The following is a 21161-nucleotide window of genomic DNA, read 5'->3' as shown; positions in this document are numbered from 1 at the left end:
AAAATATATAATGAATTATGAGAATGCACACCTACCCAAAGCATCTTTACCAATACAGGGTCTGTCTTTGGTACAAAGACAATACAATACAATCTGTCTTTTAATCTGCCTGCTTATTTCCAATCAGAAAAGTTTCACCATATAACCTATCAACATACAAGTTGGCCTTATTAAAGAAACAAAGTCACCAAGAAGATTGTCCAAAAGTGATGTTCAGAATGATGCAAAGAAGCTATACTCTAATCCCTTGAAGCCTGAAGTAAAGAGAAGTGTTGATCTACTGCTCAAAGCCAAATGAACTGAATGAAATTGGCAGTGATCCAGGTCTCCAGAGTATGAAAACAGCAAAAAGGACCAGGCCAATGAACTCCAGGCTATATGGCATTCAAAGAGGGGTAGTGTCCAGGCTCCTAAGCCACAATTTCTCTCGTTTTGTTGTTGTTGTTGAATTTTTCTCTTTTTTCTTTCTTCTTCTTCATTTATTTTTTTAATAGCCAGCTGGCATTCTTAAGGCCAGAGGAAATGTGGAGAATGGCAGTGCTCCAGAAATCAGAAAACAGTGAGAAGAAACAGAATGTCATCACTTTTGCCACTCATCCTTCAAAATATGGCTGGTGACTCTTCACCAAGTACTGATATCATGATCCTGTGACTATATGGAAAAATTTAAGACAGCTCTGAAAGTGATAATAAAATCTAGTTTTTACAATACACATTTGCTGGGGATTAGTTAGAAATATGCTTCAATAGATAATAGTTAAAATTGACTAATATCTATAACTTCACACTGTTTTGTGGAAAGAAAACAGGAGATGGAAGAGGGCATAATTCAAAAATTAAGACAACTGCATGACTTCAACATCTAATAAGATGCATATAGTAATTACTTAAATAGTAATATGTAAGCCAGTTGCATTTTACGTACTATTTTATTCTAAACTACCACATACCTAACTTTTCCAGAAGATTTATCTATTTTTTTCCTGAGTATTTCTGAAGAATGATAGCAGCATGCTACTGCTGAAAATAAAATCTGGTTAATATTAGCTCATCTCATATGTCAGGCACAGTCAAGATATATATATATATATATAGATATATATATATATATACTTGTTCCTGAGGTAGAGGAATAGCATAATGGTTGTGCAACAGATTTCCATGTCTAAGGTTCTGGACTCCCAGGTTCAGTACCCAGCACCACCAAAAACAAGAGCTGAGCAGTGCTCTGGTCTCTTATACTAACTTTCTCTCTGTATCTCTCTTTTTTTAATAAATGAAATAATAAAATATATAGTTGTTAAAAAGACAGAAATAAAAGGATAAAAAAAGATTCATTATGGCTGGGGAAAGAACAGAAGAGTCTATACAACAGACTTTCAAGTCTGAAGTGCAGAGTTCAAGGTTCAATTTCTAGCACCACTATAAGTCAGAACTGAGCAGTACTCTGGTCAAATATAAAGTAAAAAAAAAAAAAAAAAAATCCTTCTGTGATCCAGGAGATGGCACAATGGATAAAGCACTGGATTCTCAAGCATGAGGTCCCGAGTTTAATCCCTGGCAGAACATGTACCAGAGTGATGTCTGGTTCTGTCTCTCCCCCTATCTTTCTCATGAATAAATAAATAAAATCTTTAAAAAAAATCTTTCTTTGAAACTACGATTCACCATATCATGAAAATAACTGACATAAATAAAGAGCATCAAGAAGATGACACATCAACACAACAGAAAAACACACTATAAGAATTTCTTACAGTCTTTGAAGAATCTGTGAACAAGTGTCTTTAAAAATAGTATTTGTAGGGAGTCGCGCAGTAGCTCAGTGGGTTAAGCACACGTGGAGCAAAGGACAAGGACAGGTGTAAGGATCCCAGTTCGAGCCCCCGGCTCCTCACCTGCAGGGGAGTCACTTCACAGACAGTGAAGCAGGTCTGCAGGTATCTATCTTTCTCTCCCCCTCTCTGTCTTCCCCTCCTCTCTCCATTTCTCTCTGTCCTATTCAACAGCGACATCAATAACAACAATAATAATAACTACAACAACAATAAAACAACAAGGACAACAAAAGGGAAAATAAATAACTATTAAAAAATTGTTTTTAAATACTGTTTGTAGGGAGTCAGGCAGTAGTGCAGCGGGTTTAGCGCACATGGCGCAAACCACAAGGACCAGAGTAAGGATCCAGGTTAGAGCACCTGGCTCCCCACCTGTAGGGGAGTCGCTTCACAGACAGTGAAGCAGGTCTGCAGGTGTCTGTCTTTCTCTCCCCCTCTCTGTCTTCCCCTTCTCTCTCCATTTCTCTCTGTCCTATCTAACAACGACATCAACAACACTAATAACTACAACAACAATAAAAACAACAAGGGCAACAAAAGGGAAAAATAAATAAATAAATATTTTTTTAAAAATTAAAAAAATACTATTTGTAACAGTAGGGAGATGGTAATACTTGGCTCAGTTAAAAATATTGGAAAAAGAGTACACCTTGCACCTACCTATAAAAATGGCACCCCATATACTAGGAAGCATTAATCAAAGCAAATACAAGAAAAAGAATTTTGAATAAATACTGGTACAATAACTAAAAGTTTTAAATATCTTGGTAGCACACAATCCTGAAATAAGCAGCCTTTCTAAGAAAAAGAAAAAAAATGTCACCCATCAGGTCCTACCAGCATAGCATGGGGCATGTAACTATTACTACCAACTAAGATATCTGCCCTCACTGTACACTCTCCAAATGCTTATATAATTTCCTGTGCTTCATGTAGCTCTTTCAAGATGACTTGTGGAATGGAATCAAGTAACTTCTCTTTAGTATTCATGATGTTTCAGGGATTAGGAGACTGGATGAAGTGCCCTTCTGATTCGAAGATGCTATGATTTAAATTTCTTTCAGAGAACAGGTTTCCTTTCTCCTCCACCTAACCTTTTCCCTTTCTTTTCCCTCCCTTCTCCCTCCCCTCTCTTCTTTTCTCTTCTCCTTTTCCAGCTATATCTGTCTGGTTGCTAGGAATTGACCCTGGACATGAAAGGAATGGTGGAAAAGGAAGAGGGGGATAAGGGGAAAAGCATTTACTGAGATTGTGTCACATGCCATGATCAACATTAAATTAATTAAACATCAACCTAGTGTTTACTTCATTTATTGAGATCATAGATTGATCTTCTATGCTGTACAAAAATGATTAATTTAGCAGTTATCTGAGTGTGGCTAATGGCTTATAATATGTCAATGGCAATACTCTCATTATTATCCATGCTATTTTCTAAGAGTGAATGTTACAAAAATAAATATGATTCCTGCTTGAGAGAAAGATTTCTGCATCTGTAGTACAGGCCTGGTGAAACCTGACAAAGACAAATGGAAGACATTCATTCAGTACAAAGTTGCATCCACTTCATCTAAGAACAACAGACTCTCAGCAGTATCTGAAGTGCTAACCTGATTTTGCCAATTGTAAGATCCTGAAATTACAGGTTGTTCTAGATATTTTTAACTACATTCTCCTGAGCTCTTAGTAAATAAGAAAAAAAAAACTCAACAAGATATATATTATTTTATTTATTTTTACTTGTTTTAACATGAGAGAAATAGAGCTAAGATAAATAGAGAGTGAGACAGACACCATAACACTACTCAGTTCTGGCTTATGGTGGTGCTGAGAATTGAACCTGGAGCCCTTGGTGCCTCAGGCATGAGTCTTTTTGAGTAAGCATTAAGCCATTTCCCCAGCCCAAGATATATTTTAATTATGGGGGAAGAGGAAGCTTTCTATAGTGAAGAAAAACAAATATTTTAGGGGTTAAATATCTTAAAACATGTATGTTTGTTTTTAAAAGGCTAGCCCTTTTTCATTATTGCATAAAGCAGGCATCAGTATTTTTTTTAAAAATCACAAATGGGGCCAGGTGGTGGTGCACCTGGTTGAACACTCACATTACGGTGCATAAGGAACCAGGCTCAAGCGCCTGGTCCCCACCTACAGAGGGAAAGCTTCACGAATGGTGAAGCAGGGCTGCAGGTGTTTCTCTGTCTCTCTCCATCTCTATCTCCCCACTCTTCTCTCCAGTTCTCTCTGGCTCTATCCAATAATAAATAATTTTTTAAATCACAAATATACCAGCAAGGAATTGAATGCAAACTCTCCAAATAAGAACAGAATTAAAGAGTTCACTATTTCTATAATTTCAACAGTTTTCTCATATAATCTCTTTATAATAAACTAATTCAAATGCCCAGTCATTTAAAACTACCAATGCATGAAAAAACTGTCACTGAAGTAACTCAAATGTACCTGGAAAATAATGTGAAAACAAGCAATAATATGCAAAAATGCAAATATTGTCAAAATGTCAAACCATCTCAAATTTTTAACCCTAATTTTTAACCATCTCTAATTTTTAACCCTAATTTTTAACCATCTCTAGTTTTTAACCCTATTTTAAACCAAATTTTCGTGAATTTGAATTCACTAAGTCTAAGTAAAATTAAGTATACATATTTGTTGAACATATTCAAAATAGTTATCTTAATGTTCAAAGTTACTAATGATCAGGGAAATGTAAGTGGAGATGACAGTGAGATAGTACGTCACACCTGTAAGAATGCCACACATCAGAAAGGACAGAAACACTAACTGTAGGAGAAACTGTGAGAAGAAAGGAACTCTCTTACATGGCTGGTGGGAATGTAAATTGTCCAGCCACTTTGGAAAATAAGAGATTTTTCAGAATTCTAGAAATGGACCTACCTTATCATCTAGCAATCCTTCTCCTAGGGACTTATATGGGGGGGGGGGGGGGACACCTATTTGAAAAGACTTTTGTACAGCAATGTTCATAGCAGCACAGATTATAATATCCCCAATGTAGAAGCAACCCTGAAGTTCAACAACAGAGAAATGATTTAGAAAGTTCATATATATATGCAATGGAGTACTAAACAGCTGTTAAAAATGTTGAGGCCACCTCTTTGCAGCATGGTGGTCAGAACTTGAAGGCACTGTGTTGAGTAAGACAAACAACAAAGAGAAAGACCAATACTGAATGATCTCACTTGTAGGTGGGACTTAAGAAAAGGAAGTATGGGAGGAGATAAGGTGAAATTTGGACTGGGTGTGATATACAGCACTAAAGCAAAGGACTCTGGTGAAGGTGAGAATGGGACAGGATGAAGGGACATTAGGGTCCTGGTGTGTCTCGTAGACACCAATCAAGGGGAGATGAGAGTCTGTGCCTACGTGCTAAACACAAACCAACCCCCAATAATTTTTAAAGGTAATTTTAAAATCACTAATACGACATTAATTATGCTCCTAATGTTTCATGTTTATATGTTTGCCAATTTGTGAGGTATTTTCAAATTTATCCAAACTATCTCAGTTTAATTATTGCTAAAGCTATAGTTTAATTTTTCTATTAGGTGTCTTATAAGGCTGATTTTTTTTTTTAGATTTATTTTCCCTTTTGTTGCCCTTTTTTTTCATTGTTGTTGTATTTATTATTGTTGTTATTAATGTCGTCGTTGTTGGATAGGACAGAGGAATGGAGAGAGGAGGGGAAGACAGAGATGGGGAGAGAAAGACACCTCAGACCTGCTTCACGGCCTGTGAACCGACTCCCCTGCAGGTGGGGAGCCAGGGGCTTGAACCGGGATGTCAGTCCTTGCGCTTTGCGCCACGTGTGCTTAACCCACTGCGCTACCGCCGTACTCCCTTAATAATAATTTTTTTAAAGCCTACAATTAATGAGATCAAAATTCTGCATATCTCAGGCTATACAATGATTAAATAGAACTGTATCTCAGCAAGCATACTGCTTATCATATATCAATATACTCCCAATTAAAACACTCTGTAAGACTGCCTCCAGTATTTCAGATTGAAATAGCTTTCTACTGAAATAGACTCTCCTGACACTCTGATTTACCATCACACTTTCCTTTATTAGCAGATGGTAAACCAAGTCCTATTTAAACTCATATGTCTTCCATAGACATCATTCAAATACAAATAAAATTATGAACAAACATTTAAGAGTCAATCAGATTAGCTTTTAAGTGATAAAAAAAAAGTTTTTTATTCCAGGGAAGTGGCTTCTACTACACAGTGCAGAGCTGACTGAAGGGAGACTTTACACCACTCTAGCCAAAAGCAGCAAGTATCTGGGACTACAAGACTACATCCAAGCATTTTCTATTTTAATTTCTTCATGAATTCATCCTCTCTGCAGGATTAAAATTCTACCAGGCAATGAATCTGATGCCAAAAGGAGGAACACAGCTCAACAAATCAGAGCTAAGTAAAGAATAATTCTCTGTGTGTGTGTTATACTCTCTCCTTTTAACCACTTTTAAATATATATATATGTATGTATGTGTATATATATATATATATATATATATATATATATACACATACATACATATATATATATTTCCTTTTGTTGCCCTTTAACCACTTTTTAATGGGCCAAGGAAACAGAAAGAAAGAAAGAAAGAAAGAAAGAAAGAAAGAAAGAAAGAAAGAAAGAAAGAAAGAAAGAAAGAAAGAAAATAACTCTACTTCTTACTAAACAAACTTTATAAAACCCATCTTTATAGCTTGCAGTTCCACAGATAATGGCCTGGACTTTTATTCATTTCTTCTAGGCAACTAGACTTAAGAGGATGCAGTTGGACTTGTTGTCTAGTAATCACATGCATTCCAGGCTCATAACACTTTCAAAATCTCCTTTCTGTAGTTGTTACTACAAAATTGAACACTAGAAGACTCGAAGAATAATATCTACAGATACCTTTCTTTTCTTAACATACTTTTTGGCCTGTAAGCCTTTGAATCCCTGACTTGCTCATAAAACTACTGAGATAAACAGTCCCATTGCACAGTTCTTCTTATCTTGAGCCCAGTACCCAATGTTCTAAAAGTGTTTCTCTTCTTTAGAAGGAAGCAGCTCAAAACTGTGATGAATCTTTGTCCCTCATTTTAGAGTCAAGAGTGTTTAGTATTACAGACTATAGTTGTACAGAAGACTGACTGTTTGAACCAAAATAGAATCCATAGTTCATTTTAAAAAATAATATGAGACTGTGAATTTTAGATACATGATTAAAAGGGAAAAAATATAAACCTTTTATATTTCCCTCGGATTCTTGCAAGCCTTGAAACACACAGGAATACTGTGTCTCTTTCACCAGATAACTTACAATTTAAATTTTAAAATGGCCCTTTTTTTTTTTTAAATTTCATTACACAGACTGACTTTTTCAGATAGAAAGAGACAGTGGCAGAAACAAAGGATGGAAAAGATAACATATCACTGAGGCCCCTTCCATAGGTTGGGAATAGATGGAAACCTGGATCAACAATGTGCATGTATGTGGGGTGTGTGTGTGTGTGTGTGTGTGTGTGTGTGTGTGTGTGTGTGTGTGTGTGTGTGTGTGTTGCCTCCAGGGTTATTGCTGAGGCTATATTGTACACACTATGAATCCACTGCTCCTGGCAGCCATTTTTTCCACTTTATTGGATAGGACAGAAAGAAATTGAGAGAGGAGGGGGAGATAGCAAGGGAGAGAAACAGACACCTGCAGACCTGCTTCATAGCTAGTCACGTGTCCCCCCCCCCCCCCCGCAAATGGTGAGCCAGGAGCTCATATACAAACTTAAACCACCATGTTCTAGACGAACTCATTAAAAATAGAACAGACTGTTGACTAGATCATTCTGTCTTGTCATAGAAAGGTCCAGCCTTTTTACCAATTATTTTCAGATAAAAACAGAGTGAAGGAGAAACATCATAGCACTGATCCACCATTCATGGAACTCCTATGTAGTACTGGGTGCTTGAACTCAAATGTTCAAAAATGCTGAAGTAGGTTGTTTTCTAGGTGAATTATCTTCCAGTCCCTGACACATAATGTAAATGGGTATTCAAGAATATTTTTATATTTACATTTTTAATTTAATGTATTTAATTTCCCTAGAGTTATTATCAACCTATATTTAAAGAAAATAAGTTTATATATGTACTACATACATTCATTTAAAACCTATAGATTAACAATGTCTTAGGAACTTATCTACACTAATTAGAGAAATCACTAAATTATTACATCAGGTTTTGATTTAGATATTTACTGATACTTCACCCATCCCTAATTACTCAAACACCAGTCCTTTTCAAGATCCAACTAATAGACAACTGCTTTCAGAAAGAATTTCTAGATAGTTTACTTCAGAAAGGGCTATTTTCTGCAAAGGGTAGTGTCACATATGGTTGAGCACACACGTTACCTTGCTCAAAGACCTGGGTTCAAGCCCCTGGTCCCCACCTGCAGGGGGAAAAGCTTCACAAATGGTGAAACAAAGCTGCAGGTGTCTCTCTGTCTCTCTCCCTCTCTATTTCTCCCTTTCTCCTCAATTTCTCTCGGTCTTATCAAATAACATAATGAAATTTTTTTTAATTTTAAAAAATGTTATTTATTTTTCAAAATTAAATTTAAAATAATAATTAGCTTTGTTTCACTCCACAGCACAATGATAGTCCATATATATATATACTTTAATCATTGTTCTGGTTCATGAACGTCTTAAACAGGATACAGAGTTTGTCCACATTGGTATTGCTCCAATAATATTCTACAAACCAGACTTTCAGAATATACTCAATAACTAAAAGAGTGCCAGTTCAGCTAGATATCATCCCAAGCCTTTTATTCTCTATTACAGATATCTTTTCATGCTATACATTAAGATAGTCATTGCAGCTTGGGCTTTGAACATTAAGAATAACTTTGTTACTTTGCTCTCTCAAAATGTTTCACTATAGAGTTATGTTCATAGCACAATTATTAAAAAAGCAACAGAAAGAGAATGTGGACTGTAAAGCCAGACTGCATGGACATGATCTACTTTGACCTAATCACTAATTAGATGAGTGAATTTGGGCAGGTGACTTAACATATGTGAGGTTCTATTTCCTTTACAAAACGGAGTTTAAGACTTTTTTTTCCAAATAAAAAGAGAGAAATTGAGGGAGTGAGGAAAAGATGCCACAGCACTTAAAACAATTAGCAAGTTACAACTTATTTACTTAGCTTATTTAACTACAAAGGATAATTATCCATAATGCAAAAATTTAAAATGCCCTGTGTCCAACAATAATCAACAATGATATTTTCTCATATATCAAATACAAAATACAATAAGTCTATGAAATTAATAAATATGAAGAAGAATATGTTATTAGTAATATGTATTATTAATCTAGTAATATGTTTACATTTTACTGTAACTGAAATTAAGGCATAAAAATATAGATATGTTTGTATTAGGTGTCTATGTTTGAGCATGTGTAAGTGTCCTGAGAAGGAAGCATGAAAGTATTGACTGGGAGTGGGGATAGATAGCCTAATGGTTATGCAAAGAGATTCAATCTCCTGAACCACCATAAGCCAGAGCTGATCAATACTGTGGTAAAAAAAAAAAAAAAAGTATTATTAGTTAGTTCTCTTCTTTCTTTTATAAGTTATACTTTCTGAAATGTCTCTAATAATCAGAGAAATTTCATAGCAAAAAAGCCAATAAAAACAAATTTAATATTCTTTTCTCCTTTCACAGACTCTTCAATTTCTATCACTCCCAGCTTCACCTTAGTTGTCATTTCCTCTCCAGAGACCTATGGAAATGGAGTGGAAATTGGAAATTGGGACATTTTCATGATGACCACCCAGACTTCAAATAATTCATATGAATAATGAGGTATTAATTTTGAAAGAATATAAGAGAATCTAAGATAGGTTTATAGTTTTAAAGATTTCAGTGGGTCGAAACTGAATTATTCACATGCATTAAATGGAGTTTGAATGATTCACAGCCAATCTTATTTTTATAATTGTAATGAAACAGCTGGGATTAGATTCTATTCATGGACTCATAAGAAATTTGCACCCCACCTACTAAAATTAGTTTCGGCATCCAAAATTCTGATTTAAACATCTGACTGAACAAAACAGGCTTCGTCACTCAATGCCAAGAAACTAAGGAAACAGACTTTAAGCATGTCATATCCTCACTGGAATTGTTTTATTTCTCATTGTGCTTCCCCCCTCTCCCTTTATCATCATTCATAACAAGCCTTTAATAACAGAATACTTTGAAGCAAAGTTGTATTTTAAAGAAGTTACTTGTGTAAGTTCAAAGAATATAAATGAACATTCCAGCCTGCATTGTGACAGTGGTTTATAACTTAAGAGTTTCCCAGTTCCCTGGGTCCATGCTCCCAGAGGGATGGAGAATGGGAAAGCTACCAGGGGAGGGGGTGGGATATGGAGATTGGGTGGTGGGAATTGTGTGGAGTTGTACCCCTCCTACCCTATAATGTTGTTAATTAATCCTTTCTTAAATAAAAAAATAAAAATAGTTTCCCAGTCATTAGTTGAAAATCTAAACCAAGAACATGTATATCAAATATGTCATAGCTCTTTAGATATCCAACTCATTTCATAGAAAATAAAAGACTTTCATTTAAAAATTGATACTGGGTGGTAGCACACCTGGTAGAGTGTAGTGTGCAATGACGCGAATTCAAGTCCCTGGTCCTCACCGGCATGGGAAGCTTCACCAGAGATGGAGTAGTGCTGCAAGTATCTCTTCTTTCTGCTTCTCTCTCCCTCCCTGTCTCCCTACCCTCTCTGTCTCTCACCTCTATTAAAACTGAAAGGAAAAAAAAAATGGCCACCAGAAACAGTAAACTTATGCAAGCATCAAGCCCCCAGCAATAACCCTGATAGCCAAAAAAAAAAAAAAAAAAAAAGTATATACAGCACCCCGCCCCCATATGGTCTAGCAGTTAGGATTCCTGTTTTTTTTTTTTTTTTCACCCAGACCCGGGTTTGATTCCTGGTATGGGAATACATAGCTTTTTTTAGGGGCTAGGTGGTGGCACAGTTGGTTAAGCACTCACACTACAGTGTACAAGGACACAGGTTCAAGCTCCTGGTCCCCCCACCTGCAGGGGGAAAGCTTCACAAGTGGTGTGAAGCTTTTACCAGAGCATCTCTTTGTCTCTCTCCCCATTTCCTCTCAATTTCTCTGTCTCTATCCAATAATAAATAAATAAAAACTTTAAGAAAGGTATATATGTATTTATTTATATATACATCAAAAATGTTATCTCAAGTATCATTCCACAGTGCTTGAAGTTAAATAGAAAGTGTTTAATTGGCACTAGAATTCTGAGTTTTAAACAAATGCAAACAAATTTCAATGAAGGAAAAAGTACAATTACCTAAGAATAGAGTGCTTCAACCAGGAACACACAGCATGTTAGTCACAAATTGAGTCTAGAACAAAAAACCTTCTTTCCTCTGTCTAATCCAGTCCTGTTTCCACTAAAGCACAAAGGAAAACTACACAGGAAAAAAAAATGAAATACAGTTTAACTGGAAAATAAAATTCAGTCAAGTGTGAAATATAGCCTATATAAAAGATGGAACATTCCCAACTCTAAACTCAACTGTAACCTCAATAGAATGAGAACAATACTAAAGAATAGTCAGTATATATTGTGGAATCTTCAGAAATATTCAAATCTTGTGAATTTGATGCAAGCTCTGACTACCAATTTGATTATATAAAAATAAATCCTGGGAGTCAGGCGGTAGCTCAGCAAGTTAAGTGCAGGTGGCACAAAACACAAGGACTGGTGTAAGGATCCCAGTTCGAGCCCCCCGGCTCCCCACCTGCCGGGGAGTCGCTTCACAGGCAGTGAAGCAGGTCTGACGTGTCTCTCTTTCTCTCCCCCTCTCTGTCTTCCCCTCCTCTCTCTACTTATCTCTGTCCTATCCAACAACAACGACATTAATAACTACAACAATAAAACAACAAGGGCAACAAAATGGAATAAATAAATATTAAAAACAAATAAATAAATAAATAAATGCTTGCATTTCACAGATGATTCAACCAAAGCTTTAGAGAAATGTTTAGTGGATAAATTCTAAAGCACAGACTGCCTATCTAGATAATCTATGTTTTAAGAACTTCAGAATTCATCTGACTTATTTATGTAATACAAATCAAGTCTATGTATATTCTTGAATAGTCAAGATATTTTACTCTATAAATTGCTGACATTAAGAATTAGATATACCAAATGTATATTGTATATCTCCAAAATTGTTTCGATTGTATTGCTTTGCAAAACAAATGTTTGCAAAGTGTGTGTGTGTGTGTGTGTGTGTGTGTGTGTGTGTGTGTGTGTGATTTCAAAGGTTCTACACTTAGTCATTTTTAAAACCAATCCTTATAATTATTTTTAATATTTTATTAAATTGACTTTAATGAGAGAGGTGGGAAGAGAGAGAAAGACAGACTGACTACTGCTTAGCTCTGGTTTTTGATGGGAGCTGGGAACTGAATCTTTGAGTCTCAGGCATTGAGCTTTTGCACAACCGCTGCACTGTCTCCCCAACAAATAATTAGTTTTAAGTGAAGTGAATAGTTATTCAAAGTTAGTATTTTGAAATTCCGTAGTTTTTCATACACAGCCTTTGTTGAACTTGTATGTAGTAATGCCAAATATATTTTCATAAAGTTTATTAATTGATTTACAATGATCACACGGTATTGACCGCCATTGATTGAGAAATGTTTTGGCCTATCTTTTTTTTTTTTTTTTTTTGCCTCCTGGAAGTTATTCTTTCCCTTTTGTTGCCCTAGTTGTTTATTTTTGTTATTATTTTGTTATTGTTGTCATTGTTGTTGGATAGGACAGAGAGAGAAATCAAGAGAAGAGGGAAGATAGAGGGAAAGATAGACACCTGCAGATCTGCTTCACTGCTTATGAAGCGACTCCCCTGCAGGTGGAGAGCTGGGGGGCTCCAATCAGTATCCTTATGCCAGTCATTGCAATTCACGTCTGTGCTACTTCCCAGCTCCCTTGCCTGTGTCTTTTAGTATATCATTTAGTGGACCTGGACCAAAGAGCTGAGCAGTCTTCTGATCTCTCTTTCTCTTAAGAACAAGTAAATAAGTTTAAAAAAAAAATCAAAACCGGATATATTCTATATTATATTTTTTTAAATCCTACAAAAGAAAGTTATTTCTAACAGAATCAATATAATGTTTGATTATTAAGTAAAAATTCCTAAACTCAATAGTTTAAAGGAAAAAAAAAACTATCTTTTATATTCCCTCAAAACTACAATGTAACTTAGATCCAGTACCCACACAGAGAAGGCTAGAACTTTAAAACTGGTTTGTGACAGTAGTCAAATATTTATTCTCTATGACTCATTGCATCTAAATAAAAGAGATAATAAAGTTTAGCCTGGGTAAGGTGTATTGTGACAAAAATCAAACAAATAAAACAAAATATTAAAAAGAAAACAAACAAACAAAAACTCTTGACTACTGGAGTCCAAAGAATGGAAGTTGGAGTGGGAATGGGAATGGGATTGGGAATGGGATTGGGAATGGGAATGGGAATGGGAATGGGAATGGTTGGAAGAAGGTTTCTGGTACCCAGGTCAAGACAGGGAAGAGAGTCAGGTTGGTGGAAGGAGCTGTGTGCAGACACCTATTATGGTGAGATAAAGAAACTAATCACATCTCAAAAACTGCCCTGTAAAGTATTATTCCTTCCCAATGAACTGATTTGAAAGAAAAAAAAAGGTTTCAATCTTAATGGGTTTTGGTAAGAATAAAAGGAATTCATCCAGGAATAAATTAATAGAAAGGCAATAAAATGTTAAACCTATAAACTGAGATGTTAAATTCCTCATCAATAGATATAAATACTTTATTTTAGCCAAACATATAATTTTTAATACTCTCATGCACAATTTGCTCTCAAGTAGTCTCAACAAGTTTTGTCATTTCATCAAGAACTCAAATTGGATGGCTATGGAATATCTTTTTGCTGCCCAGTCCAGTCCAGCTAAATCAGAAAGTAAATTCCCAGAGAATAGATTATGTTATGGAGTACTGTCAAACAAGACTTGTTTTTCACTGTTTTCTCTAAGTCTCAAATATAAATTTATAAACTGAAAGTGATATTCCAGACAGCTGCAATTCAGTGTGTCTCTGTCATACATTTTCTTCAAACACTGTTTTTATCAAAACTCTTCTTGAAAAACTTTCTTTTATATCCAAATTCTCATGAAACTTTGGTTCACAATTGCTGCATATCTTTTATGTATTTATTATTTATTGGGGGATTATTTTTTTACAGTTGACAGTAAATATGAAATTTTGCTACATTATCTTTTTTTCTCAATGTACTAGAGTTACAAGTATATTGTCTTTGAAAATATATCTGTATGGTGAATGCTTTTTCTGTTTCATATTGATGTCATATCCATAATTTCAGATGATATAAAATAGGTCTTCTCTTTCTTAGTGTAAGCAAATTATTGTAAATAGAGATATCATCTTGCTTAGAGAAAAGTTAGCATGTAAAGCCACTGTTCACTCTAATATGAATGATGATGCCAAACAACTGATTAGAAGTGCCCTATACCTCAAAAATAAAGATGAAAGTAATACCCCTTTACCTTACTCCTAGCCACTGATAAAAACATCAAAAATAAAGTATGCCATAAGATAAAATATTGACACACTGTGGGATCTTGGAGGTGGCTAGGGGATAAGCACAAGCCTTACATCTTTGAGGTTCTGAGTTGAAGCCCTGACTCCATATGAGAGCACAAACACAGAGGCAGCTAGAACTCCATGGGTAGTGTGGTACAGTGCTTTTTACCACCCTCTCCCTCTTGCTTCCCCTCCTCTCACTCATGAAAATACATACTAGGAAAAAAAAAAAAAAAACAGAGTTGGAGGGACTCAGCTATAGAACACATGCAAAACATGTTGAAATCATTCCCAGGAGAGAAAAAGGAAAAGAGATAGAATGGGAATTATCCTTTTTTTTTCCCTCTAAAATAAAGTCAATTTATGGGTTTCCTTTCCTTGTAAATTAGAGGTAAGTATAAACATCTATAAGTGAGAATATTGCTTTGCTTGGATGAAAGAAAATAGCTTTTTCAACTTTAACTGAAACAATTTACATCTCCTTAAACTAATAATACAACTAACTGAAGCTGTACCTACTTGTCAAGCTTTCTTGGCATTCTATTATATCCAGTAACCTTGTTAAAAGGAAAAGAAAGAAAAAGAAAATGAAAACCAGCGATGGAGAGAAAAATGTACTCTAACAAAGTACACAAAAATTCAAGATTAAAAAAAAAAGTTTGTGGTTATGAGGTCATCAAGACACTTCTGTAAGATTCATCTATCAGACTAGATGCTACCAGAAAAAGTCCAGATTCACGTGAACTCTGTGCAGATGACACTTTTGAATCACTCTGCATCTGTGCTCCTGAAACTTGGGTCACCTTCTGTATACTATTCACTTCCAGTAGCTAAGAACATTCAACAATGGGTTACTTTTGGGGCCCTGTTATCTCCTGACTCATGCAGTCTGTGAAAAAAGGAAGCCAAGCAAAAGATAGTTATACAGGAAATAATTAACAGATACTGGGCAGAAGGATAGCATTTCACAGTGACTACAAACGACAAGTCCAATTCACTTGAGATACATCTGCTTCCCCTGCCTTAGAAACCAGGGCCACTAGAACTATGCCAAACCTCACAAAAAGTTCACAATATGGGCATGAGGGGGGAATGCTTTGAAAATTTATTTGGTATGCCTTATAAGAAAGAAATTAGAATAACAAAAAAAACCAATATTCAAACCACTAAAGTTCATCTTATATATGTATCAAAGTGACTGTCAAGAAAGATCTTCCAATGTAAACGATGGATGACTAAAGATCAAGGAGCCTGAATTTTATTTAGTAAAAACAATAAAAATTGTCGTGTTTAGTATTAAATCAAACTAATTCAATGAATAAATTGATCTTTAAAAGTAAACCTAAAATTATAGTTAAGTTGAATTCAGAGTCTTTTCTAATAGGTGACAAAAATGGATCTATATAGGGCAGAAGCAGAGATGCACATGGATCTGAAATCTTTGAAAACAATAAATGGTTTATAGTATTTTATTCTTCAAAAAATTAAATATCAGTGGTTAGCTAGAAAGAAACTCTACCAAGGTGGCCTATAAGTTAGTGTTTCAAAACTACAATTAGGAAGCTGCATACTTGCCATCTTTTCTGCAACAGTCTGTTCTCTGTGATTCTGGACATATGCCATATATACAAAGATTCAAATGTATCAAGAGTTACCTGCATAAGCATTTTGTTAAGTCAGTACAACCTACATAGTATCTGAAATTCTGCTGTAATTTTTATAAACATGACGCAGAACAAATAAGTCAATCTTTTCACTTGAGATCATCTTTTAAAAGGCCCCGCAATCTTGTGTCAGCAGTTGTGAAGGCATTTAACACTTGTCACTTGTTTGAATGTCTGTTTGGCTGCCAGTGGACTGTCCCCAAAAGAACATTTTTGCATCTCAATAGTCTGCCCGGTATCACAATCTTTAAACTATAAATTTAACACTGCTAAAGACTATAAATTTAACACCACCAAAGAAAGGGAGAAATAGCATCTGCTTTGTTCTGCCTTGGTATCACATTTACAAAACGAACAAATAATCATACTACTCAGCAGTTATCTGGAACCCCACATCTGAGTATCTCAAATAGCTCAACAAACATTAATTAACTGAACTGCACAGCACTCCTGTGAGGAGGGCAGGCATTATTATCCTCTCTGAGAGATGAAGGAAGATCCTGGGAGTCCTTTCCTTTGACAGTGACTCAATTTGATACTCAACTCCACTTGGAATTCAACTCCTTGCTCATGGTTGATTATCTCCTATGTCAAACTGTGTGAAACATATAAGATAAACTGAATAAACAACTCCTAATAAAGGTATGCTGGAAATTAAAATCACTTTTGAAAAGATTTTTGTTTCCCTCTAGATAAATGAAGAAAGTGGGCTGAGAATTTCCTAAGAATTTATCTTCTAAGTTATCTATGACACTCTGTTCTCACAAATGACATGAAGTTTATACAAATGTAAACTTCTCATAAATTCTTAATGATTTACCAATTAAATTTAATGATACTTCTGAGTTTCATTAGCCAAATATGCAAAAATTGATATTAGCAATATCTTTGTGAAATGCAATGGCAGATGTTTTGTTTCTACTAATGTAATTACCAGTAAAAAGACTAAAGTTTCTCAGTTGTAAACTTCAATATAAATGTCAATTACAAGAATGAAATCAAAATTTCTCATCTAGGAAATAATCATACTAAGTAAGTCTCATGTATGTAAAAATCATTCTACAATATAAGCTAAAAAGTAAAGGGACATATTTGTGTAATATCTACTTTAACAGAAACTGGTAAGACAAGGCACCTAACTGTACTAAATCTTAACTATAGGATACAGCTTAGTTTAAGATGAGAAATAGCCCTGTGAATATATAAAAACAGTTGACTTTTTCTTTAAGCGCCTGCAAGTATGTTAATCTCTTCAAGGAGTCAACTTTTAAGTGTAAATAAAAATGCATTTTCATAACATGTCAAGAGCTTAATTATGCTTTATAAGAATCTATTCTGGAAGTTCTAAATGTAACAAAATTTACATGTAAATAGACTATTTTAGCAAAGTGTTTAAAGGCTTCAATATTTCTTCCTACTCAAGAAAAAAAATCTATTGACTTGACAGAAACATTGTATACTACAGATGCAGCAAACACCTAATTTTCATAAAGTACTTTATTATAAAGTAATTTACTAAATGAAAAATATGTTGTCATATTCAAGTATATGATTAACTTAGGTCACAAACAGAACCTGAAAATTTTTATAATATGGTCACTTCCATACTAGTGACATTTGAAGAAAATAAAGGCATTCACTAAGTAAAGAGATAAATAATATGCTATTAAACAGAAAACACTGTTCAAACACTGAACTATGCAAGAGAAAAAACAAAGTAGAAGTTAAATATAAGAGAGGATTTTTTTTCATTTCTTTTTTTCCTGACTTTAAAAATGCCAAAAATTTCACCAAAACCAGTGTAAGATGTATCAAAGAGATGGAAATTCTGACAATTACACTATGTGTTTTGTGACATAACCCTAATTACAATCAGCCTACTTTTTTTTTAAAACCAGCATAGTGTTGAACTTACCATAGTATAAAACTGAAATAGAGCTGAAATTGACATACTAGTGAAATTAACATTTTCTGCTGATAATTTTCTCCATACTCGATTTTTACTGTCATTATAGGTAGTAACTAAAAACTCAAGTTTGAAAATATGTATATAGTGGTCCAGGAGGTGGCACAGTAGACTCTCAAGCATGAGGTCCCAAGTTCAGTCCCCAGAAGCACATATTCCAAAGTGATGTCTGGTTCTTTTCTCTCTCCTCCTATCTCTCTCATAAATAAATAAATAAATAAATAAATAAATAAATAAAGGATTTAAAAAATTTTATGTATAAAATTATTTATAAATACATTTGCTCAACTGATAACTGTGGCATATATACTAATAAGATATAAATAAATTAATTTAATTAAATACACTAATAAAATTACTTTTGAAAGCATATTTCCATTACTATAATTGCTCGCTATTTCTAAATAAGCCATAGCAAGTAGGAAGATAACTTTAGGTTCCATTTCACTACTTAAGGCTCTAAAATGAGTGTTACATCTTGTAGCTATATATTTACACAGACCACTATATTTTCATTCAAAACAGTACAATCATAACTCAGACCTCTATTAGTTTTTATAAATCTTTCCAAAGTATCTCCACTACCAATATAGACCTCTACAACTTCAAAATGAGGTTCTTTTCATCTTTAATGAAAATAGTAGCCATATTTTTAACAGATAGCAGAGAAAAGAATTAAGTGTGCATTTGCTATAACTTTTGCAGTATTAATTTCTACCATCAAAGCTAAATAGAAAACTAAAGTTACAAGCAGACGAGGCTCAATCCTTTTAATTCTCCGTCTTAAAAAGGTGGTCAGCTACAATACATTCATTTTACTAGCATACACATATACACCTCACAGTAAATTAGCTACCTTTCTTATTATGCATCTTCAATGATGTTGGTGATTTAAAAATACACTATGAAAATACAATCTAAATAATAATCAGAATGATATTTCTCTGACTATGTTATCTATTGATACATTACCATGTGCCCAATCCTGGCTCAAACCCAGCATGGTTTGTGCATTGACAACTGAGGAAGGAAGCTTCAGTATTATGATACCTCTCCCTCTCTCTCTCTCTTCCCCACCCCTCTCTCCCTCCCTTCCTTCTTCTCTTTCTCTTTATTTCTATCTGAATGGAAAAAAAGTATGACAGAGTTGTTAAATAAAGCAAGTATGAGGTTCTGATCTCATACACATGCATAAATACATACAGTCACAACAAAAATAAGCACTTTAGATTAAAATTTTGCCAAAATCATAGAATAATCAAGGACTCTTTGAATATACATATACATATATTAAATTAACAAAATGCAGGTGGTAGCTTTTTTTTTATGTGGTAGCTATTAAGCATCACGAGTGAGTCTCACTGTCAGGGATTTGATTATTTGCAGAACATAGTTAAGCAGTATCTCACAGAAGATTTCCTACTTCAGCAACTAATAAGGAGGAACTGAGAAGACAGTTGAAATGATGCAACAGAAACTTAAAGTCAGATGATTAAGGAAGTGGAGACATTGAGACAAACAATGTTTTAAAAAAGCATTATCACCTCTAGCCTGCTCAACAGAAGTTAACTACCATGCTCAATGAATTACATTCCAAATCCTAGTGTACAGCAGGTACAGAAAAGGCAGTATTCCAAAGTGTGCCTGGCAAACAAATAATAACTCTGTTATCAAATGAAGACAGTATGGATGAAAGCAATGTTAAATGAAAGTAAATAAATAAGCGTGTTAGGGTGATATAGATTAAGGTGATCAGTTATACTTTGTTTTCAAGATGTGATATGAAAAACTTTTAAAACACAAGACATTTCATTCCTTTTTATAACCAGAATACCTAAGAGTCACAGAAACCCGAAGTCCTGATATAGTGAGAAAATAATGAAAGTTAAAAAATGCAGTAGTTCCACAAATATTTAGCTTTAAGAATCTCCCAGAACAGAACACTCTCTTAAAGGACACCAGGCAATGTCTCTTTTTTCCAAAGTTACTTATGAACTTGCCCTTCCCTGTAGGAAGATTTTTTGTTTCTAAGTATACAGAGGGCATTCAAATCCTTAGGGTATGGCTACAGAAGGGAGAGGAAGTAACATTTTTTAACTGTGCACCTCATCTCTAAAGGGTAGTTTTCAACACAACTAGAGAAAAGGTAAGGTAAGAGAGAGAGAGAGAGAGAGAGAGTTCAGAGAATCTGGCTGGAAATGAAAAAGTAACCAATATGACATTGGAAAGAACAAATTTTCCCCCTAGAAATGTACCTGATCAATTTCCATGATCTCAGACCTACAGGTCAGAGCATTAGGTTGGCTGAAGTAGAAATCCTAAGGGGCCTTTCTGTAGAAGGTTAGCTGGTTTCTGATCCTATCCTCTCTGCAAGAACAACCTATCAAAATTATTCAGGAAGCTCAAAACTTTTTCTGAGTCAAGGTGAAATGTGGAAGCAGTAGAGCCTCAGGCACAGAAGCAAGAGTCACTGAACAGGAGCTTGTGAATTTTCAAAATCTAAAATATTTTCTTGATAATTTCTTGACTGAGCAAGAAGGGAGTGACCAAGAATTTTATTTTACCCAAAGAGTTTTGTTTTTTTACACATCAGACTGTCTTTATACTTAAAAGAACCAGATGATTTAAATGAGTTTTTGGATTTTTTTATGTTGCTCACAGTATTCACATTTTGATTTCTCTCCTCCCAGTCCCACCCATCCCACCCCCAACATCCCCCCACTGCCCTTTTTATTGAGGCAAACAACTACAAGCATGACTGCTTGATAAAATTACACTATGATTCTGCAAACATACTTAGCATTTCTGTATTAACATACCACCAAAAAGGCTGGATTATGAATGATGTAGATCACCTCAAATTCTCTTATTAACCATGTACTGTATGATAGCACCTTCAAATTCAAAAGTCATATCATTATTTTAATATAACAG

At 34.7% G+C, this 21161-nt stretch overlaps 1 protein-coding gene across 7 annotated transcripts in view; it reads right to left on the bottom strand.

Annotated features, from left to right (window-relative positions):
- Positions 1–21161, bottom strand: part of TRPS1 (transcriptional repressor GATA binding 1) — a 269537-nt gene that overhangs the window by 161380 nt on the left and 86996 nt on the right. The window lies entirely within an intron of this gene.

The sequence above is a fragment of the Erinaceus europaeus genome, chromosome 1 (assembly GCF_950295315.1).
Source record: "Erinaceus europaeus chromosome 1, mEriEur2.1, whole genome shotgun sequence".
Classification (NCBI taxonomy): domain Eukaryota; kingdom Metazoa; phylum Chordata; class Mammalia; order Eulipotyphla; family Erinaceidae; genus Erinaceus; species Erinaceus europaeus.
The sequence above is the reverse complement of the archived record's forward strand: the minus strand, read 5'-3'. Positions and strand labels throughout refer to the sequence as shown.